General features: G+C 52.0%; 1 long non-coding RNA gene across 1 annotated transcript; it reads left to right on the forward strand.

Moving 5' to 3' along the window:
- Positions 1–7,556: 7,556 nt before the first annotated feature.
- On the forward strand, positions 7,557–8,108 carry LOC122326821. Its single transcript, XR_006247516.1, has 3 exons — positions 7,557–7,608; positions 7,730–7,929; positions 8,090–8,108. It is a non-coding gene; the product is annotated as an uncharacterized LOC122326821 (long non-coding RNA).
- Positions 8,109–21,769: the final 13,661 nt, after the last annotated feature.

The raw sequence follows: 21,769 nt of genomic DNA on the forward strand, positions 1-21,769 counted from the left end.
AGCGCTGAACAACTTACAGCTGATAGAACTGGTCTTTGACCGCCTGGAGGGCGGCAACTCTTTCCAGGACATTGAAGAGTTCTTGGAGGCTCTCGCACGGACATCGCAGGTATGTTCCGGTCACTAAGACGGCAGATGATCGGTGGTGTGGAAAAATGACCTTTCAATCCATAGTCGTGACATGATTTGAAAAGTGCAAATGGATTTTTATTGCTCGTTTTTTGTAGGATTTGGACATCAGTCCCGTGGTGAGGGACGCCATGATGAATCGCACCTTCGCCATCATCAGTCTTCACTTTGCAGACTTCCTGATCCACGACTGGGTTTCCTGGTTCACCGTGAGACTGGTCCTCTCCTGCCCAGCTTGACTGCAGAGATGCTTCAGACAGTGACATCATACACAGACTGCAACGCGTACCGCGCCGTGTCGTATCCCTCCTCAAACATTGCAGACAACGTGGCAGCACGCGCCTTATAGCACTCTCAGAAAACGCAATAGAGACGTTTCTGCGCTATGTTTAGTGAGCGGTGAAATGCCACGCCGTGAGGCGCCATCCTGACCTTTTCTCTCCATCTGTCCACTGTAGCATCCGTGCTCTGAGCGGCGTCTTTGACCAGATTACTTCGCTAAGACAGCAGGAGCTCGCCCCAGTCATGTTAGGCTACCTGAAGCAGCATTACCCATGGAGTAAGTTCGACTAGGGTGGGGTGCTGCACCTTGTTCGTCTTTTGTGCTGAAGGGCTGCGCTGCGCTGCTCTGCGGTTGTGAGTGAATTTGTGTGTTGATGAGTCATTTCTTTGCGTCACCGCTACAGGCTCAAGCTGTTGGTCCGGCACCGGCGGCCTTGGCGCTTGGCTTGAGGAGAGCTTTGGCAAATTCTCCATCTACGTGGATTACCAAGACCTGCGTGTCCTCAACGCAGGCTTCGACAGCGTAAGGAGCCCGCCGCGCTAAATGCTTGCTGCCGTCAACATGCTGGGCAACCATGTCGTTTGCAAAAATTCTGTTGTTTTCTCTTCTGCAGTTTGAGTCTTTGGACCTCCTGAGCGCTTCTCAAGTGGCTCAACTGACACTACACTCTGGAGCGCTGAACAACTTACAGCTGATAGAACTGGTCTTTGACCGCCTGGAGGGCGCACAACTCTTTCCAGGACATTGAAGAGTTCTTGGAGGCTCTCGCACGGACATCGCAGGTATGTTCCGGTCACTAAGACGGCAGATGATCGGTGGTGTGGAAAAATGACCTTTCAATCCATAGTCGTGACATGATTTGAAAAGTGCAAATGGATTTTTATTGCTCGTTTTTTGTAGGATTTGGACATCAGTCCCGTGGTGAGGACGTCATGATGAATCGCACCTTCGCCATCATCAGTCTTCACTTTGCAGACTTCCTGATCCACGACTGGGTTTCCTGGTTCACCGTGAGACTGGTCCTCTCCTGCCCAGCTTGACTGCAGAGATGCTTCAGACAGTGACATCATACACAGACTGCAACGCGCACCGCGTCGTGTACGTATCCCTCCTCAAACATTGCAGACAACGTGGCAGCACGCGCCTTATAGCACTCTCAGAAAACGCAATAGAGACGTTTCTGCGCTATGTTTAGTGAGCGGTGAAATGCCACGCCGTGAGAGGCGCCATCCTGACCTTTTCTCTCCATCTGTCCACTGTAGCATCCGTGCTCTGAGCGGCGTCTTTGACCAGATTACTTCGCTAAGACAGCAGGAGCTCGCCCCAGTCATGTTAGGCTACCTGAAGCAGCATTACCCATGGAGTAAGTTCGACTAGGTGGGGTGCTGCACCTTGTTCGTCTTTTGTGCTGAAGCTGAAGCTGCTCTGCGGTTGTGAGTGAATTTGTGTGTTGATGAGTCATTTCTTTGCGTCACCGCTACAGGCTCAAGCTGTTGGTCCGGCACCGCGCCTTGGCGCTTGGCTTGAGGAGAGCTTTGGCAAATTCTCCATCTACGTGGATTACCAAGACCTGCGTGTCCTCAACGCGGGCTTCGACAGCGTAAGAGCCCGCCGCGCTAAATGCTTGCTGCCGTCAACATGCTGGGCAACCATGTCGTTTGCAAAAATTCTGTTGTTTTCTCTCTGCAGTTTGAGTCTTTGGACCTCCTGAGCGCTTCTCAAGTGGCTCAACTGACACTACACTCTGGAGCGCTGAACAACTTACAGCTGATAGAACTGGTCTTTGACCGCCTGGAGGGCGGCAACTCTTTCCAGGACATTGAAGAGTTCTTGGAGGCTCTCGCACGGACATCGCAGGTATGTTCCGGTCACTTTTACGGCAGATGATCCGTGGTGTGGAAAAATGACCTTTCAATCCATAGTCGTGACATGATTTGAAAAGTGCAAATGGATTTTTATTGCTCGTTTTCTGTAGGATTTGGACATCAGTCCCGTGGTGAGGGACGTCATGATGAATCGCACCTTCGCCATCATCAGTCTTCACTTTGCAGACTTCCTGATCCACGACTGGGTTTCCTGGTTCACCGTGAGACTGGTCCCTCTCCTGCCCAGCTTGACTGCAGAGATGCTTCAGACAGTGACATCATACACAGACTGCAACGCGTACCGCGTCGTGTACGTATCCCTCCTCAAACATTGCAGACAACGTGGCAGCACGCGCCTTATAGCACTCTCAGAAAACGCAATAGAGCGTTTCTGCGCTATGTTTAGTGAGCGGTGAAATGCCACGCCGTAGAGGCGCCATCCTGACCTTTTCTCTCCATCTGTCCACTGTAGCATCCGTGCTCTGAGCGCGCTCTTTGACCAGATTACTTCGCTAAGACAGCAGGAGCTCGCCCCAGTCATGTTAGGCTACCTGAAACAGCATTACCCATGGAGTAAGTTCGACTAGGGTGGGGTGCTGCACCTTGTTGCCCATTTGTGCTGTGGGCTGCTGCGCTGCTGCTGCGCTCGCTGCGCACTGTCTGCTGAATGTGAGTGAATTTGTGTGTTGATGAGTCATTTCTTTGCGTCACCGCTGCAGGCTCAAGCTGTTGGTCCGGCACCGCGGCCTTGGCGCTTGGCTTGAGGAGAGCTTTGGCAAATTCTCCATCTACGTGGATTACCAAGACCTGCGTGTCCTCAACGCGGGCTTCGACAGCGTAAGGAGCCCGCCGTGCTAAATGCTTGCTGCTGTCAACATGCTGGGCAACCATGTCGTTTGCAAAAATTCTGTTGTTTTCTCTTCTGCAGTTTGAGTCTTTGGACCTCCTGAGCGCTTCTCAAGTGGCTCAACTGACACTACACTCTGGAGCGCTGAACAACTTACAGCTGATAGAACTGGTCTTTGACCGCCTGGAGGCGCGCAACTCTTTCCAGGACATTGAAGAGTTCTTGGAGGCTCTCGCACGGACATCGCAGGTATGTTCCGGTCACTAAGATGACGCAGATGATCGTGGTGTGGAAAAAACACCTTTCAATCCATAGTCGTGACATGATTTGAAAAGTGCAAATGGATTTTTATTGCTCGCGTTTCTGTAGGATTTGGACATCAGTCCCGTGGTGAGGGACGTCATGATGAATCGCACCTTCGCCATCATCAGTCTTCATTTTGCAGACTTCCTGGATCCACGACTGGGTGTCCTGGTTCACCGTGAGACTGATCCATCTCCTTCCCAGCCTGACTGCAGAGATGCTCCAGACAGCAACGTTAAACACCGACTGCAACGAATACCACCTCATGTACGTATCCCTCCTGAGTTGGTGACAACGTGGCAGCACGCGCCTCACAGCATTGTCAAAACAAACCTGATAGAGACGCTTTCTAAAGCAAGTTCAGCGGCGGTGAAATGCCACGCCGTGAGAAGCATCATCCTCACCTTTTGTTTTGGTCTGTGCACTGCAGCATCCGGGCTCTGAGCGCGGCCTTTGACCAGATGACTTTGCTGAGACAGCAGGAGCTTGCCCCAGTCATGTTAGGCTACCTGAAACAGAATTCACCTCATGTAAGTCCTTTTGCGCTGCAGTGTGCCAAATGCCCGCTCAGCCGTGGGGCTGTGAATGTCTGCGCTCTCCTGAATTTGTGTGTTGTGCATCATCGTTGCAGGCTCACCTTGTGGGTCCGAAAGCAGCAGCCTCAGTGCTTGGCTTGAGGACAGCTTTGGCAAATTCTCCATCTATGTGGATTACAAAGACCTGCGGGAGATCAACACGGGCTTCCACAGCGTAAGCGGACCGCCGTGCTGCCCAGGGTGCTCCTTTAACTGTTTCGACCAAACCATGTCATTTCTAATGATGCTGTTGTTTTCTCCCCTGTAGTTTGAGGCTCTGGACGTTCTGAGCACTTCTCAGGTTGCTCAACTGACGTTAGACTCTGGAGCGCTGAACAACGCAGCTCTGATAAATTTGGTCTTTGACCGCCTGGAGCGCGCAACTCTTTCCAAAACATCAAAGAGTTCTTGGAGGATCTCACCCAGACCTCAGGGTATGTTCTAGTGTCACGATGACGAGATGATTTTGTGTGCTGGGAAAAATGACATTTCAATGCATTCGTCGTGACATGTTCCGGATGTGACAGTCTCTTTCTGTTGTGTCGTTTTCTGTAGGCTATGGACGTCAGCCCTGTGGTGAGGGACATCATGATGAATCGAACCTTCACCATCATCAGTCTTCATTTTGCCGACTTTGGGACCGAAGATTGGGTGTCCTGGTTCACGGTGAAACTGATCCATCTCCTTCCCAGCCTGACTGCAGAGATGCTCCAGACAGCAACGTTAAACACCGACTGCAACGAATACCACCTCGTATACGTAGCGCTCCTGAGTTGGTGACCGTTCTGTAACGCCGCCTCACAGCATTGTCAAAACAAACCTGCTGGCGGCTCTAAAGCAAGTTCAGCGGCTTTGGAAAGTCTGCGTTAATGAAGCATCGCCCCTCACCTTTTGTTTTGGTCTTTGCACTGCAGCGTTGGGGCTCTGAGCGCGCCTTTGACCAGATGACTTTGCTGAGACAGCAAGAGCTTGCCCCAGTCATGTTGGGCTACCTGAAACAGAAATTCACCTCGGTACGTCCTTTTTTGCGCAGTGTGCCAAATGCCCGCTCAGCCGTGGGGCTGTGAATGTCTGCGTCTCCTAATGCGTTTCCTGTGCATCATCGTTGCAGGCTCACCTTGTGGGTCCGAAAGCAGCAGCCTCAGTGCTTGGCTTGAGGACAGCTTTGGCAAATTCTCCGTCTATGTGGATTACAAAGACCTGCGGGAGATCAACACGGGCTTCCACAGCGTAAGCGGACCGCCGTGCTGCCCAGGGGTTCCTTTAACTGTTTCGACCAAACCATGTCATTTCTAATGATGCTGTTGTTTTCTCCCCTGTAGTTTGAGGCTCTGGACGTTCTGAGCACTTCTCAGGTTGCTCAACTGACGTTAGACTCCGGAGCGCTGAACAACGCAGCTCTGATAAATTTGGTCTTTGAACGTCTGGAGCGCGGCGACCCCTTCCAAAATGTCAAAGAGTTCTTCGCGGATCTCACCCAGACCTCAGGGGTACGTTCTAGTGTCTACGATGACGAGCCGATTTTGTGTGTGCTGGGAACAAACCATATTAAAGTGCATTCGTGGCACAGTTCCGGATGTGACAGTCTCTTTCTGTGTGTCGTTTCCTCTAGGCTATGGACGTCAGCCCTGTGGTGAGGGACATCATGATGAATCGAACCTTCACCATCATCAGTCTTCATTTTGCCGACTTTGGGACCGAAGATTGGGTGTCCTGGTTCACGGTGAAACTGATCCATCTCCTTCCCAGCCTGACTGCAGAGATGCTCCAGACAGCAACGTTAAACACCGACTGCAACGAATACCACCTCATGTACGTAGCGCTCCCTGAGTTGGTGACCGTTCTGTAACGGCCGCCTCACAGCATTGTCAAAACAAACCTGCTGGCGGCTCTAAAGCAAGTTCAGCGGCTTTGGAAAGTCTGCGTTAATGAAGCATCGCCCCTCACCTTTTGTTTTGGTCTTTGCACTGCAGCGTTGGGGCTCTGAGCGCGGCCTTTGACCAGATGACTTTGCTGAGACAGCAAGAGCTTGCCCCAGTCATGTTGGGCTACCTGAAACAGAAATTCACCTCGGGTACGTCCTTTTTGCGCAGTGTGCCAAATGCCCGCTCAGCCGTGGGGCTGTGAATGTCTGCGCGCCTCCTAATGCGTTTCCTGTGCATCATCATCGCAGGCTCACCTTGTGGGTCCGGAAAGCAGCAGCCTCAGTGCTTGGCTTGAGGACAGCTTTGGCAAATTCTCCGTCTATGTGGATTACAAAGACCTGCGGAGATCAACACGGGCTTCCACAGCGTAAGCGGACCGCCGTGCTGCCCAGGGTTCCTTTAACTGTTTCGACCAAACCATGTCATTTCTAATGATGCTGTTGTTTTCTCCCTGTAGTTTGAGGCTCTGGACGTTCTGAGCACTTCTCAGGTTGCTCAACTGACGTTAGACTCCGGAGCGCTGAACAACGCAGCTCTGATAAATTTGGTCTTTGAACGCCTGGAGCGCGCGCGACCCTTCCAAAATGTCAAAGAGTTCTTCGCGGATCTCACCCAGACCTCAGGGGTACGTTCTAGTGTCTACGATGACGAGCCGTATTTTGTGTGCTGGGAACAAAACATTAAAGTGCATTCGTGGCACAGTTCCGGATGTGACAGTCTCTTTCTGTGTGTCGCGTTTCCTCTAGGCTATGGACGTCAGCCCTGTGGTGAGGGACATCATGATGAATCGAACCTTCACCATCATCAGTCTTCATTTTGCCGACTTTGGGACCGAAGATTGGGTGTCCTGGTTCACGGTGAAACTGATCCATCTCCTTCCCAGCCTGACTGCAGAGATGCTCCAGACAGCAACGTTAAACACCGACTGCAACGAATACCACCTCATGTACGTAGCGCTCCCTGAGTTGGTGACCGTTCTGTAACGGCCGCCTCACAGCATTGTCAAAACAAACCTGCTGGCGGCTCTAAAGCAAGTTCAGCGGCTTTGGAAAGTCTGCGTTAATGAAGCATCGCCCCTCACCTTTTGTTTTGGTCTTTGCACTGCAGCGTTGGGGCTCTGAGCGCGGCCTTTGACCAGATGACTTTGCTGAGACAGCAAGAGCTTGCCCCAGTCATGTTGGGCTACCTGAAACAGAAATTCACCTCGGGTACGTCCTTTTTTGCGCAGTGTGCCAAATGCCCGCTCAGCCGTGGGGCTGTGAATGTCTGCGTCTCCTAATGCGTTTCCTGTGCATCATCGTTGCAGGCTCACCTTGTGGGTCCGAAAGCAGCAGCCTCAGTGCTTGGCTTGAGGACAGCTTTGGCAAATTCTCCGTCTATGTGGATTACAAAGACCTGCGGAGATCAACACGGGCTTCCACAGCGTAAGCGGACCGCCGTGCTGCCCAGGGTTCCTTTAACTGTTTCGACCAAACCATGTCATTTCTAATGATGCTGTTGTTTTCTCCCCTGTAGTTTGAGGCTCTGGACGTTCTGAGCACTTCTCAGGTTGCTCAACTGACGTTAGACTCGGAGCGCTGAACAACGCAGCTCTGATAAATTTGGTCTTTGAACGTCTGGAGCGCGCGACCCCTTCCAAAATGTCAAAGAGTTCTTCGCGGATCTCACCCAGACCTCAGGGGTACGCGTCTAGTGTCTCACGATGACGAGCCGTATTTTGTGTGCTGGGAACAAAACATTAAAGTGCATTCGTGGCACAGTTCCGGATGTGACAGTCTCTTTCTGTGTGTCGTTTCCTCTAGGCTATGGACGTCAGCCCTGTGGTGAGGGACATCATGATGAATCGAACCTTCACCATCATCAGTCTTCATTTTGCCGACTTTGGGACCGAAGATTGGGTGTCCTGGTTCACGGTGAAACTGATCCATCTCCTTCCCAGCCTGACTGCAGAGATGCTCCAGACAGCAACGTTAAACACCGACTGCAACGAATACCACCTCATGTACGTAGCGCTCCTGAGTTGGTGACCGTTCTGTAACGGCCGCCTCACAGCATTGTCAAAACAAACCTGCTGGCGGCTCTAAAGCAAGTTCAGCGGCTTTGGAAAGTCTGCGTTAATGAAGCATCGCCCCTCACCTTTTGTTTTGGTCTTTGCACTGCAGCGTTGGGGCTCTGAGCGCGACCTTTGACCAGATGACTTTGCTGAGACAGCAAGAGCTTGCCCCAGTCATGTTGGGCTACCTGAAACAGAAATTCACCTCGAGTACGTCCTTTTTGCGCAGTGTGCCAAATGCCCGCTCAGCCGTGGGGCTGTGAATGTCTCACGTCTCCTAATGCGTTTCCTGTGCATCATCGTTGCAGGCTCACCTTGTGGGTCGAAAGCAGCAGCCTCAGTGCTTGGCTTGAGGACAGCTTTGGCAAATTCTCCGTCTATGTGGATTACAAAGACCTGCGGGAGATCAACACGGGCTTCCACAGCGTAAGCGGACCGCCGTGCTGCCCAGGGTTCCTTTAACTGTTTCGACCAAACCATGTCATTTCTAATGATGCTGTTGTTTTCTCCCCTGTAGTTTGAGGCTCTGGACGTTCTGAGCACTTCTCAGGTTGCTCAACTGACGTTAGACTCCGGAGCGCTGAACAACGCAGCTCTGATAAATTTGGTCTTTGAACGTCTGGAGCGCGGCGACCCCTTCCAAAATGTCAAAGAGTTCTTCGGATCTCACCCAGACCTCAGGGTACGTTCTAGTGTCTCGATGATGACGAGCCGTATTTTGTGTGCTGGGAACAAAACATTAAAGTGCATTCGTGGCACAGTTCCGGATGTGACAGTCTCTTTCTGTGTGTCGTTTCCTCTAGGCTATGGACGTCAGCCCTGTGGTGAGGGACATCATGATGAATCGAACCTTCACCATCATCAGTCTTCATTTTGCCGACTTTGGGACCGAAGATTGGGTGTCCTGGTTCACGGTGAAACTGATCCATCTCCTTCCCAGCCTGACTGCAGAGATGCTCCAGACAGCAACGTTAAACACCGACTGCAACGAATACCACCTCATGTACGTAGCGCTCCCTGAGTTGGTGACCGTTCTGTAACGGCCGCCTCACAGCATTGTCAAAACAAACCTGCTGGCGGCTCTAAAGCAAGTTCAGCGGCTTTGGAAAGTCTGCGTTAATGAAGCATCGCCCCTCACCTTTTGTTTTGGTCTTTGCACTGCAGCGTTGGGGCTCTGAGCGCGGCCTTTGACCAGATGACTTTGCTGAGACAGCAAGAGCTTGCCCCAGTCATGTTGGGCTACCTGAAACAGAAATTCACCTCGGGTACGTCCTTTTTGCGCAGTGTGCCAAATGCCCGCTCAGCCGTGGGGCTGTGAATGTCTGCGCGTCCTAATGCGTTTCCTGTGCATCATCGTTGCAGGCTCACCTTGTGGGTCCGAAAGCAGCAGCCTCAGTGCTTGGCTTGAGGACAGCTTTGGCAAATTCTCCGTCTATGTGGATTACAAAGACCTGCGGGAGATCAACACGGGCTTCCACAGCGTAAGCGGACCGCCGTGCTGCCCAGGGGTTCCTTTAACTGTTTCGACCAAACCATGTCATTTCTAATGATGCTGTTGTTTTCTCCCCTGTAGTTTGAGGCTCTGGACGTTCTGAGCACTTCTCAGGTTGCTCAACTGACGTTAGACTCCGGAGCGCTGAACAACGCAGCTCTGATAAATTTGGTCTTTGAACGTCTGGAGCGCGGCGACCCCTTCCAAAATGTCAAAGAGTTCTTCGCGGATCTCACCCAGACCTCAGGGGTACGTTCTAGTGTCTACGATGACGAGCCGTATTTTGTGTGCTGGGAACAAAACATTAAAGTGCATTCGTGGCACAGTTCCGGATGTGACAGTCTCTTTCTGTGTGTCGTTTCCTCTAGGCTATGGACGTCAGCCCTGTGGTGAGGGACATCATGATGAATCGAACCTTCACCATCATCAGTCTTCATTTTGCCGACTTTGGGACCGAAGATTGGGTGTCCTGGTTCACGGTGAAACTGATCCATCTCCTTCCCAGCCTGACTGCAGAGATGCTCCAGACAGCAACGTTAAACACCGACTGCAACGAATACCACCTCATGTACGTAGCGCTCCCTGAGTTGGTGACCGTTCTGTAACGGCCGCCTCACAGCATTGTCAAAACAAACCTGCTGGCGGCTCTAAAGCAAGTTCAGCGGCTTTGGAAAGTCTGCGTTAATGAAGCATCGCCCCTCACCTTTTGTTTTGGTCTTTGCACTGCAGCGTTGGGGCTCTGAGCGCGGCCTTTGACCAGATGACTTTGCTGAGACAGCAAGAGCTTGCCCCAGTCATGTTGGGCTACCTGAAACAGAAATTCACCTCGGGTACGTCCTTTTTTGCGCAGTGTGCCAAATGCCCGCTCAGCCGTGGGGCTGTGAATGTCTGCGTCTCCTAATGCGTTTCCTGTGCATCATCGTTGCAGGCTCACCTTGTGGGTCCGAAAGCAGCAGCCTCAGTGCTTGGCTTGAGGACAGCTTTGGCAAATTCTCCGTCTATGTGGATTACAAAGACCTGCGGAGATCAACACGGGCTTCCACAGCGTAAGCGGACCGCCGTGCTGCCCAGGGGTTCCTTTAACTGTTTCGACCAAACCATGTCATTTCTAATGATGCTGTTGTTTTCTCCCCTGTAGTTTGAGGCTCTGGACGTTCTGAGCACTTCTCAGGTTGCTCAACTGACGTTAGACTCCGGAGCGCTGAACAACGCAGCTCTGATAAATTTGGTCTTTGAACGTCTGGAGCGCGCGACCCCTTCCAAAATGTCAAAGAGTTCTTCGCGGATCTCACCCAGACCTCAGGGGTACGTTCTAGTGTCTACGATGACGAGCCGTATTTTGTGTGCTGGGAACAAAACATTAAAGTGCATTCGTGGCACAGTTCCGGATGTGACAGTCTCTTTCTGTGTGTCGTTTCCTCTAGGCTATGGACGTCAGCCCTGTGGTGAGGACATCATGATGAATCGAACCTTCACCATCATCAGTCTTCATTTTGCCGACTTTGGGACCGAAGATTGGGTGTCCTGGTTCACGGTGAAACTGATCCATCTCCTTCCCAGCCTGACTGCAGAGATGCTCCAGACAGCAACGTTAAACACCGACTGCAACGAATACCACCTCATGTGCGTGCGCCCCTGAGTTGGTGACCGTTCTGTAACGGCCGCCTCACAGCATTGTCAAAACAAACCTGCTGGCGGCTCTAAAGCAAGTTCAGCGGCTTTGGAAAGTCTGCGTTAATGAAGCATCGCCCCTCACCTTTTGTTTTGGTCTTTGCACTGCAGCGTTGGGGCTCTGAGCGCGCCTTTGACCAGATGACTTTGCTGAGACAGCAAGAGCTTGCCCCAGTCATGTTGGGCTACCTGAAACAGAAATTCACCTCGGGTACGTCCTTTTTTGCGCAGTGTGCCAAATGCCCGCTCAGCCGTGGGGCTGTGAATGTCTGCGTCTCCTAATGCGTTTCCTGTGCATCATCGTTGCAGGCTCACCTTGTGGGTCCGAAAGCAGCAGCCTCAGTGCTTGGCTTGAGGACAGCTTTGGCAAATTCTCCGTCTATGTGGATTACAAAGACCTGCGGGAGATCAACACGGGCTTCCACAGCGTAAGCGGACCGCCGTGCTGCCCAGGGGTTCCTTTAACTGTTTCGACCAAACCATGTCATTTCTAATGATGCTGTTGTTTTCTCCCCTGTAGTTTGAGGCTCTGGACGTTCTGAGCACTTCTCAGGTTGCTCAACTGACGTTAGACTCCGGAGCGCTGAACAACGCAGCTCTGATAAATTTGGTCTTTGAACGTCTGGAGCGCGCGCGACCTTCCAAAATGTCAAAGAGTTCTTCGCGGATCTCACCCAGACCTCAGGGTACGTTCTCTAGTGTCTGCGATGACGAGCCGTATTTTTGTGTGCTGGGAACAAAACATTAAAGTGCATTCGTGGCACAGTTCCGATGTGACAGTCTCTTTCTGTGTGTCGTTTCCTCTAGGCTATGGACGTCAGCCCTGTGGTGAGGGACATCATGATGAATCGAACCTTCACCATCATCAGTCTTCATTTTGCCGACTTTGGGACCGAAGATTGGGTGTCCTGGTTCACGGTGAAACTGATCCATCTCCTTCCCAGCCTGACTGCAGAGATGCTCCAGACAGCAACGTTAAACACCGACTGCAACGAATACCACCTCATGTACGTGGCGCTCCTGAGTTGGTGACCGTTCTGTAACGGCCGCCTCACAGCATTGTCAAAACAAACCTGCTGGCGGCTCTAAAGCAAGTTCAGCGGCTTTGGAAAGTCTGCGTTAATGAAGCATCGCCCCCTCACCTTTTGTTTTGGTCTTTGCACTGCAGCGTTGGGGCTCTGAGCGCGGCCTTTGACCAGATGACTTTGCTGAGACAGCAAGAGCTTGCCCCAGTCATGTTGGGCTACCTGAAACAGAAATTCACCTCGGGTACGTCCTTTTTTGCGCAGTGTGCCAAATGCCCGCTCAGCCGTGGGGCTGTGAATGTCTGCGTCTCCTAATGCGTTTCCTGTGCATCATCGTTGCAGGCTCACCTTGTGGGTCCGAAAGCAGCAGCCTCAGTGCTTGGCTTGAGGACAGCTTTGGCAAATTCTCCGTCTATGTGGATTACAAAGACCTGCGGGAGATCAACACGGGCTTCCACAGCGTAAGCGGACCGCCGTGCTGCCCAGGGGTTCCTTTAACTGTTTCGACCAAACCATGTCATTTCTAATGATGCTGTTGTTTTCTCCCCTGTAGTTTGAGGCTCTGGACGTTCTGAGCACTTCTCAGGTTGCTCAACTGACGTTAGACTCCGGAGCGCTGAACAACGCAGCTCTGATAAATTTGGTCTTTGAACGTCTGGAGCGCGCGACCCTTCCAAAATGTCAAAGAGTTCTTCGCGGATCTCACCCAGACCTCAGGGGTACGTTCTAGTGTCTGCGATGACGAGCCGTATTTTGTGTGCTGGGAACAAAACATTAAAGTGCATTCGTGGCACAGTTCCGGATGTGACAGTCTCTTTCTGTGTGTCGTTTCCTCTAGGCTATGGACGTCAGCCCTGTGGTGAGGGACATCATGATGAATCGAACCTTCACCATCATCAGTCTTCATTTTGCCGACTTTGGGACCGAAGATTGGGTGTCCTGGTTCACGGTGAAACTGATCCATCTCCTTCCCAGCCTGACTGCAGAGATGCTCCAGACAGCAACGTTAAACACCGACTGCAACGAATACCACCTCATGTACGTAGCGCTCCCTGAGTTGGTGACCGTTCTGTAACGGCCGCCTCACAGCATTGTCAAAACAAACCTGCTGGCGGCTCTAAAGCAAGTTCAGCGGCTTTGGAAAGTCTGCGTTAATGAAGCATCGCCCCTCACCTTTTGTTTTGGTCTTTGCACTGCAGCGTTGGGGCTCTGAGCGCGGCCTTTGACCAGATGACTTTGCTGAGACAGCAAGAGCTTGCCCCAGTCATGTTGGGCTACCTGAAACAGAAATTCACCTCGGGTACGTCCTTTTTTGCGCAGTGTGCCAAATGCCCGCTCAGCCGTGGGGCTGTGAATGTCTGCGCGCTCTCCTAATGCGTTTCCTGTGCATCATCGTTGCAGGCTCACCTTGTGGGTCCGAAAGCAGCAGCCTCAGTGCTTGGCTTGAGGACAGCTTTGGCAAATTCTCCGTCTATGTGGATTACAAAGACCTGCGGGAGATCAACACGGGCTTCCACAGCGTAAGCGGACCGCCGTGCTGCCCAGGGTTCCTTTAACTGTTTCGACCAAACCATGTCATTTCTAATGATGCTGTTGTTTTCTCCCCTGTAGTTTGAGGCTCTGGACGTTCTGAGCACTTCTCAGGTTGCTCAACTGACGTTAGACTCCGGAGCGCTGAACAACGCAGCTCTGATAAATTTGGTCTTTGAACGTCTGGAGCGCGGCGACCCCTTCCAAAATGTCAAAGAGTTCTTCGCGGATCTCACCCAGACCTCAGGGTACGTTCTAGTGTCTGCGATGACGAGCCGTATTTTTGTGTGCTGGGAACAAAACATTAAAGTGCATTCGTGGCACAGTTCCGGATGTGACAGTCTCTTTCTGTGTGTCGTTTCCTCTAGGCTATGGACGTCAGCCCTGTGGTGAGGACATCATGATGAATCGAACCTTCACCATCATCAGTCTTCATTTTGCCGACTTTGGGACCGAAGATTGGGTGTCCTGGTTCACGGTGAAACTGATCCATCTCCTTCCCAGCCTGACTGCAGAGATGCTCCAGACAGCAACGTTAAACACCGACTGCAACGAATACCACCTCATGTACGTAGCGCGCTCCCTGAGTTGGTGACCGTTCTGTAACGGCCGCCTCACAGCATTGTCAAAACAAACCTGCTGGCGGCTCTAAAGCAAGTTCAGCGGCTTTGGAAAGTCTGCGTTAATGAAGCATCGCCCCTCACCTTTTGTTTTGGTCTTTGCACTGCAGCGTTGGGGCTCTGAGCGCGGCCTTTGACCAGATGACTTTGCTGAGACAGCAAGAGCTTGCCCCAGTCATGTTGGGCTACCTGAAACAGAAATTCACCTCGGTACGTCCTTTTTGCGCAGTGTGCCAAATGCCCGCTCAGCCGTGGGGCTGTGAATGTCTGCGTCTCCTAATGCGTTTCCTGTGCATCATCGTTGCAGGCTCACCTTGTGGGTCCGCAAGCAGCAGCCTCAGTGCTTGGCTTGAGGACAGCTTTGGCAAATTCTCCGTCTATGTGGATTACAAAGACCTGCGGAGATCAACACGGGCTTCCACAGCGTAAGCGGACCGCCGTGCTGCCCAGGGTTCCTTTAACTGTTTCGACCAAACCATGTCATTTCTAATGATGCTGTTGTTTTCTCCCCTGTAGTTTGAGGCTCTGGACGTTCTGAGCACTTCTCAGGTTGCTCAACTGACGTTAGACTCGGAGCGCTGAACAACGCAGCTCTGATAAATTTGGTCTTTGAACGTCTGGAGCGCGCGCGACCCCTTCCAAAATGTCAAAGAGTTCTTCGCGGATCTCACCCAGACCTCAGGGTACGTTCTAGTGTCTGCGATGACGAGCCGTATTTTGTGTGCTGGGAACAAAACATTAAAGTGCATTCGTGGCACAGTTCCGGATGTGACAGTCTCTTTCTGTGTGTCGTTTCCTCTAGGCTATGGACGTCAGCCCTGTGGTGAGGGACATCATGATGAATCGAACCTTCACCATCATCAGTCTTCATTTTGCCGACTTTGGGACCGAAGATTGGGTGTCCTGGTTCACGGTGAAACTGATCCATCTCCTTCCCAGCCTGACTGCAGAGATGCTCCAGACAGCAACGTTAAACACCGACTGCAACGAATACCACCTCATGTACGTAGCGCTCCTGAGTTGGTGACCGTTCTGTAACGGCCGCCTCACAGCATTGTCAAAACAAACCTGCTGGCGGCTCTAAAGCAAGTTCAGCGGCTTTGGAAAGTCTGCGTTAATGAAGCATCGCCCCTCACCTTTTGTTTTGGTCTTTGCACTGCAGCGTTGGGGCTCTGAGCGCGGCCTTTGACCAGATGACTTTGCTGAGACAGCAAGAGCTTGCCCCAGTCATGTTGGGCTACCTGAAACAGAAATTCACCTCGGTACGTCCTTTTTGCGCAGTGTGCCAAATGCCCGCTCAGCCGTGGGGCTGTGAATGTCTGCGTCTCCTAATGCGTTTCCTGTGCATCATCGTTGCAGGCTCACCTTGTGGGTCCGAAAGCAGCAGCCTCAGTGCTTGGCTTGAGGACAGCTTTGGCAAATTCTCCGTCTATGTGGATTACAAAGACCTGCGGAGATCAACACGGGCTTCCACAGCGTAAGCGGACCGCCGTGCTGCCCAGGGTTCCTTTAACTGTTTCGACCAAACCATGTCATTTCTAATGATGCTGTTGTTTTCTCCCCTGTAGTTTGAGGCTCTGGACGTTCTGAGCACTTCTCAGGTTGCTCAACTGACGTTAGACTCGGAGCGCTGAACAACGCAGCTCTGATAAATTTGGTCTTTGAACGTCTGGGCCGGCGCGACCCTTCCAAAATGTCAAAGAGTTCTTCGCGGATCTCACCCAGACCTCAGGGTACGTTCTAGTGTCTGCGATGACGAGCCGTATTTTGTGTGCTGGGAACAAAACATTAAAGTGCATTCGTGGCACAGTTCCGGATGTGACAGTCTCTTTCTGTGTGTCGTTTCCTCTAGGCTATGGACGTCAGCCCTGTGGTGAGGACATCATGATGAATCGAACCTTCACCATCATCAGTCTTCATTTTGCCGACTTTGGGACCGAAGATTGGGTGTCCTGGTTCACGGTGAAACTGATCCATCTCCTTCCCAGCCTGACTGCAGAGATGCTCCAGACAGCAACGTTAAACACCGACTGCAACGAATACCACCTCATGTACGTAGCGCTCCCTGAGTTGGTGACCGTTCTGTAACGGCCGCCTCACAGCATTGTCAAAACAAACCTGCTGGCGGCTCTAAAGCAAGTTCAGCGGCTTTGGAAAGTCTGCGTTAATGAAGCATCGCCCCTCACCTTTTGTTTTGGTCTTTGCACTGCAGCGTTGGGGCTCTGAGCGCGGCCTTTGACCAGATGACTTTGCTGAGACAGCAAGAGCTTGCCCCAGTCATGTTGGGCTACCTGAAACAGAAATTCACCTCGGGTACGTCCTTTTTTGCGCAGTGTGCCAAATGCCCGCTCAGCCGTGGGGCTGTGAATGTCTGCGTCTCCTAATGCGTTTCCTGTGCATCATCGTTGCAGGCTCACCTTGTGGGTCCGAAAGCAGCAGCCTCAGTGCTTGGCTTGAGGACAGCTTTGGCAAATTCTCCGTCTATGTGGATTACAAAGACCTGCGGGAGATCAACACGGGCTTCCACAGCGTAAGCGGACCGCCGTGCTGCCCAGGGTTCCTTTAACTGTTTCGACCAAACCATGTCATTTCTAATGATGCTGTTGTTTTCTCCCCTGTAGTTTGAGGCTCTGGACGTTCTGAGCACTTCTCAGGTTGCTCAACTGACGTTAGACTCGGAGCGCTGAACAACGCAGCTCTGATAAATTTGGTCTTTGAACGTCTGGAGCGCGGGCGACCCCTTCCAAAATGTCAAAGAGTTCTTCGCGGATCTCACCCAGACCTCAGGGTACGTTCTAGTGTCTGCGATGACGAGCCGTATTTTGTGTGCTGGGAACAAAACATTAAAGTGCATTCGTGGCACAGTTCCGGATGTGACAGTCTCTTTCTGTGTGTCGTTTCCTCTAGGCTATGGACGTCAGCCCTGTGGTGAGGACATCATGATGAATCGAACCTTCACCATCATCAGTCTTCATTTTGCCGACTTTGGGACCGAAGATTGGGTGTCCTGGTTCACGGTGAAACTGATCCATCTCCTTCCCAGCCTGACTGCAGAGATGCTCCAGACAGCAACGTTAAACACCGACTGCAACGAATACCACCTCATGTACGTAGCGCTCCCTGAGTTGGTGACCGTTCTGTAACGGCCGCCTCACAGCATTGTCAAAACAAACCTGCTGGCGGCTCTAAAGCAAGTTCAGCGGCTTTGGAAAGTCTGCGTTAATGAAGCATCGCCCCTCACCTTTTGTTTTGGTCTTTGCACTGCAGCGTTGGGGCTCTGAGCGCGGCCTTTGACCAGATGACTTTGCTGAGACAGCAAGAGCTTGCCCCAGTCATGTTGGGCTACCTGAAACAGAAATTCACCTCGGGTACGTCCTTTTTTGCGCAGTGTGCCAAATGCCCGCTCAGCCGTGGGGCTGTGAATGTCTGCGTCTCCTAATGCGTTTCCTGTGCATCATCGTTGCAGGCTCACCTTGTGGGTCCGAAAGCAGCAGCCTCAGTGCTTGGCTTGAGGACAGCTTTGGCAAATTCTCCGTCTATGTGGATTACAAAGACCTGCGGGAGATCAACACGGGCTTCGACAGCGTAAGCGGACCGCCGTGCTGCCCAGGGGTTCCTTTAACTGTTTCGACCAAACCATGTCATTTCTAATGATGCTGTTGTTTTCTCCCTGTAGTTTGAGGCTCTGGACGTTCTGAGCACTTCTCAGGTTGCTCAACTGACGTTAGACTCCGGAGCGCTGAACAACGCAGCTCTGATAAATTTGGTCTTTGAACGTCTGGAGCGCGGCGACCCCTTCCAAAATGTCAAAGAGTTCTTCGCGGATCTCACCCAGACCTCAGGGGTACGTTCTAGTGTCTGCGATGACGAGCCGTATTTTGTGTGCTGGGAACAAAACATTAAAGTGCATTCGTGGCACAGTTCCGGATGTGACAGTCTCTTTCTGTGTGTCGTTTCCTCTAGGCTATGGACGTCAGCCCTGTGGTGAGGGACATCATGATGAATCGAACCTTCACCATCATCAGTCTTCATTTTGCCGACTTTGGGACCGAAGATTGGGTGTCCTGGTTCACGGTGAAACTGATCCATCTCCTTCCCAGCCTGACTGCAGAGATGCTCCAGACAGCAACGTTAAACACCGACTGCAACGAATACCACCTCATGTACGTAGCGCTCCCTGAGTTGGTGACCGTTCTGTAACGGCCGCCTCACAGCATTGTCAAAACAAACCTGCTGGCGGCTCTAAAAGCAAGTTCAGCGGCTTTGGAAAGTCTGCGTTAATGAAGCATCGCCCCTCACCTTTTGTTTTGGTCTTTGCACTGCAGCGTTGGGGCTCTGAGCGCGCCTTTGACCAGATGACTTTGCTGAGACAGCAAGAGCTTGCCCCAGTCATGTTGGGCTACCTGAAACAGAAATTCACCTCGGGTACGTCCTTTTTTGCGCAGTGTGCCAAATGCCCGCTCAGCCGTGGGGCTGTGAATGTCTGCGTCTCCTAATGCGTTTCCTGTGCATCATCGTTGCAGGCTCACCTTGTGGGTCCGAAAGCAGCAGCCTCAGTGCTTGGCTTGAGGACAGCTTTGGCAAATTCTCCGTCTATGTGGATTACAAAGACCTGCGGGAGATCAACACGGGCTTCGACAGCGTAAGCGGACCGCCGTGCTGCCCAGGGGTTCCTTTAACTGTTTCGACCAAACCATGTCATTTCTAATGCTGCTGTTGTTTTCTCCCCTGTAGTTTGAGGCTCTGGACGTTCTGAGCACTTCTCAGGTTGCTCAACTGACGTTAGACTCGGAGCGCTGAACAACGCAGCTCTGATAAATTTGGTCTTTGAACGTCTGGAGCGCGGCGACCCCTTCCAAAATGTCAAAGAGTTCTTCGCGGATCTCACCCAGACCTCAGGGGTACGTTCTAGTGTCTGCGATGACGAGCCGTATTTTGTGTGCTGGGAACAAAACATTAAAGTGCATTCGTGGCACAGTTCCGATGTGACAGTCTCTTTCTGTGTGTCGTTTCCTCTAGGCTATGGACGTCAGCCCTGTGGTGAGGACATCATGATGAATCGAACCTTCACCATCATCAGTCTTCATTTTGCCGACTTTGGGACCGAAGATTGGGTGTCCTGGTTCACGGTGAAACTGATCCATCTCCTTCCCAGCCTGACTGCAGAGATGCTCCAGACAGCAACGTTAAACACCGACTGCAACGAATACCACCTCATGTACGTGCGCTCCTGAGTTGGTGACCGTTCTGTAACGGCCGCCTCACAGCATTGTCAAAACAAACCTGCTGGCGGCTCTAAAGCAAGTTCAGCGGCTTTGGAAAGTCTGCGTTAATGAAGCATCGCCCCTCACCTTTTGTTTTGGTCTTTGCACTGCAGCGTTGGGGCTCTGAGCGCGGCCTTTGACCAGATGACTTTGCTGAGACAGCAAGAGCTTGCCCCAGTCATGTTGGGCTACCTGAAACAGAAATTCACCTCGGGTACGTCCTTTTTTGCGCAGTGTGCCAAATGCCCGCTCAGCCGTGGGGCTGTGAATGTCTGCGTCTCCTAATGCGTTTCCTGTGCATCATCGTTGCAGGCTCACCTTGTGGGTCCGAAAGCAGCAGCCTCAGTGCTTGGCTTGAGGACAGCTTTGGCAAATTCTCCGTCTATGTGGATTACAAAGACCTGCGGAGATCAACACGGGCTTCCACAGCGTAAGCGGACCGCCGTGCTGCCCAGGGGTTCCTTTAACTGTTTCGACCAAACCATGTCATTTCTAATGATGCTGTTGTTTTCTCCCCTGTAGTTTGAGGCTCTGGACGTTCTGAGCACTTCTCAGGTTGCTCAACTGACGTTAGACTCGGAGCGCTGAACAACGCAGCTCTGATAAATTTGGTCTTTGAACGTCTGGGAGCGCGCGACCCTTCCAAAATGTCAAAGAGTTCTTCGCGGATCTCACCCAGACCTCAGGGTACGTTCTAGTGTCTGCGATGACGAGCCGTATTTTTGTGTGCTGGGAACAAAACATTAAAGTGCATTCGTGGCACAGTTCCGGATGTGACAGTCTCTTTCTGTGTGTCGTTTCCTCTAGGCTATGGACGTCAGCCCTGTGGTGAGGACATCATGATGAATCGAACCTTCACCATCATCAGTCTTCATTTTGCCGACTTTGGGACCGAAGATTGGGTGTCCTGGTTCACGGTGAAACTGATCCATCTCCTTCCCAGCCTGACTGCAGAGATGCTCCAGACAGCAACGTTAAACACCGACTGCAACGAATACCACCTCATGTACGTAGCGCTCCCTGAGTTGGTGACCGTTCTGTAACGGCCGCCTCACAGCATTGTCAAAACAAACCTGCTGGCGGCTCTAAAGCAAGTTCAGCGGCTTTGGAAAGTCTGCGTTAATGAAGCATCGCCCCTCACCTTTTGTTTTGGTCTTTGCACTGCAGCGTTGGGGCTCTGAGCGCGGCCTTTGACCAGATGATGGCTTTGCTGAGACAGCAAGAGCTTGCCCCAGTCATGTTGGGCTACCTGAAACAGAAATTCACCTCGGGTACGTCCTTTTTTGCGCAGTGTGCCAAATGCCCGCTCAGCCGTGGGGCTGTGAATGTCTGCGTCTCCTAATGCGTTTCCTGTGCATCATCGTTGCAGGCTCACCTTGTGGGTCCGAAAGCAGCAGCCTCAGTGCTTGGCTTGAGGACAGCTTTGGCAAATTCTCCGTCTATGTGGATTACAAAGACCTGCGGAGATCAACACGGGCTTCGACAGCGTAAGCGGACCGCCGTGCTGCCCAGGGGTTCCTTTAACTGTTTCGACCAAACCATGTCATTTCTAATGATGCTGTTGTTTTCTCCCCTGTAGTTTGAGGCTCTGGACGTTCTGAGCACTTCTCAGGTTGCTCAACTGACGTTAGACTCCGGAGCGCTGAACAACGCAGCTCTGATAAATTTGGTCTTTGAACGCCTGGGCGCGCGCGACCCTTCCAAAATGTCAAAGAGTTCTTCGCGGATCTCACCCAGACCTCAGGGTGCGTTCTAGTGTCTGCGATGATGACGAGCCGTATTTTGTGTGCTGGGAACAAAACATTTAAAGTGCATTCGTGGCACAGTTCCGGATGTGACAGTCTCTTTCTGTGTGTCGTTTCCTCTAGGCTATGGACGTCAGCCCTGTGGTGAGGGACATCATGATGAATCGAACCTTCACCATCATCAGTCTTCATTTTGCCGACTTTGGGACCGAAGATTGGGTGTCCTGGTTCACGGTGAAACTGATCCATCTCCTTCCCAGCCTGACTGCAGAGATGCTCCAGACAGCAACGTTAAACACCGACTGCAACGAATACCACCTCATGTACGTGGCGCTCCCTGAGTTGGTGACCGTTCTGTAACGGCCGCCTCACAGCATTGTCAAAACAAACCTGCTGGCGGCTCTAAAGCAAGTTCAGCGGCTTTGGAAAGTCTGCGTTAATG

Source organism: Puntigrus tetrazona, chromosome 1 (genome assembly GCF_018831695.1).
Source record: "Puntigrus tetrazona isolate hp1 chromosome 1, ASM1883169v1, whole genome shotgun sequence".
NCBI classification, from domain to species: domain Eukaryota; kingdom Metazoa; phylum Chordata; class Actinopteri; order Cypriniformes; family Cyprinidae; genus Puntigrus; species Puntigrus tetrazona.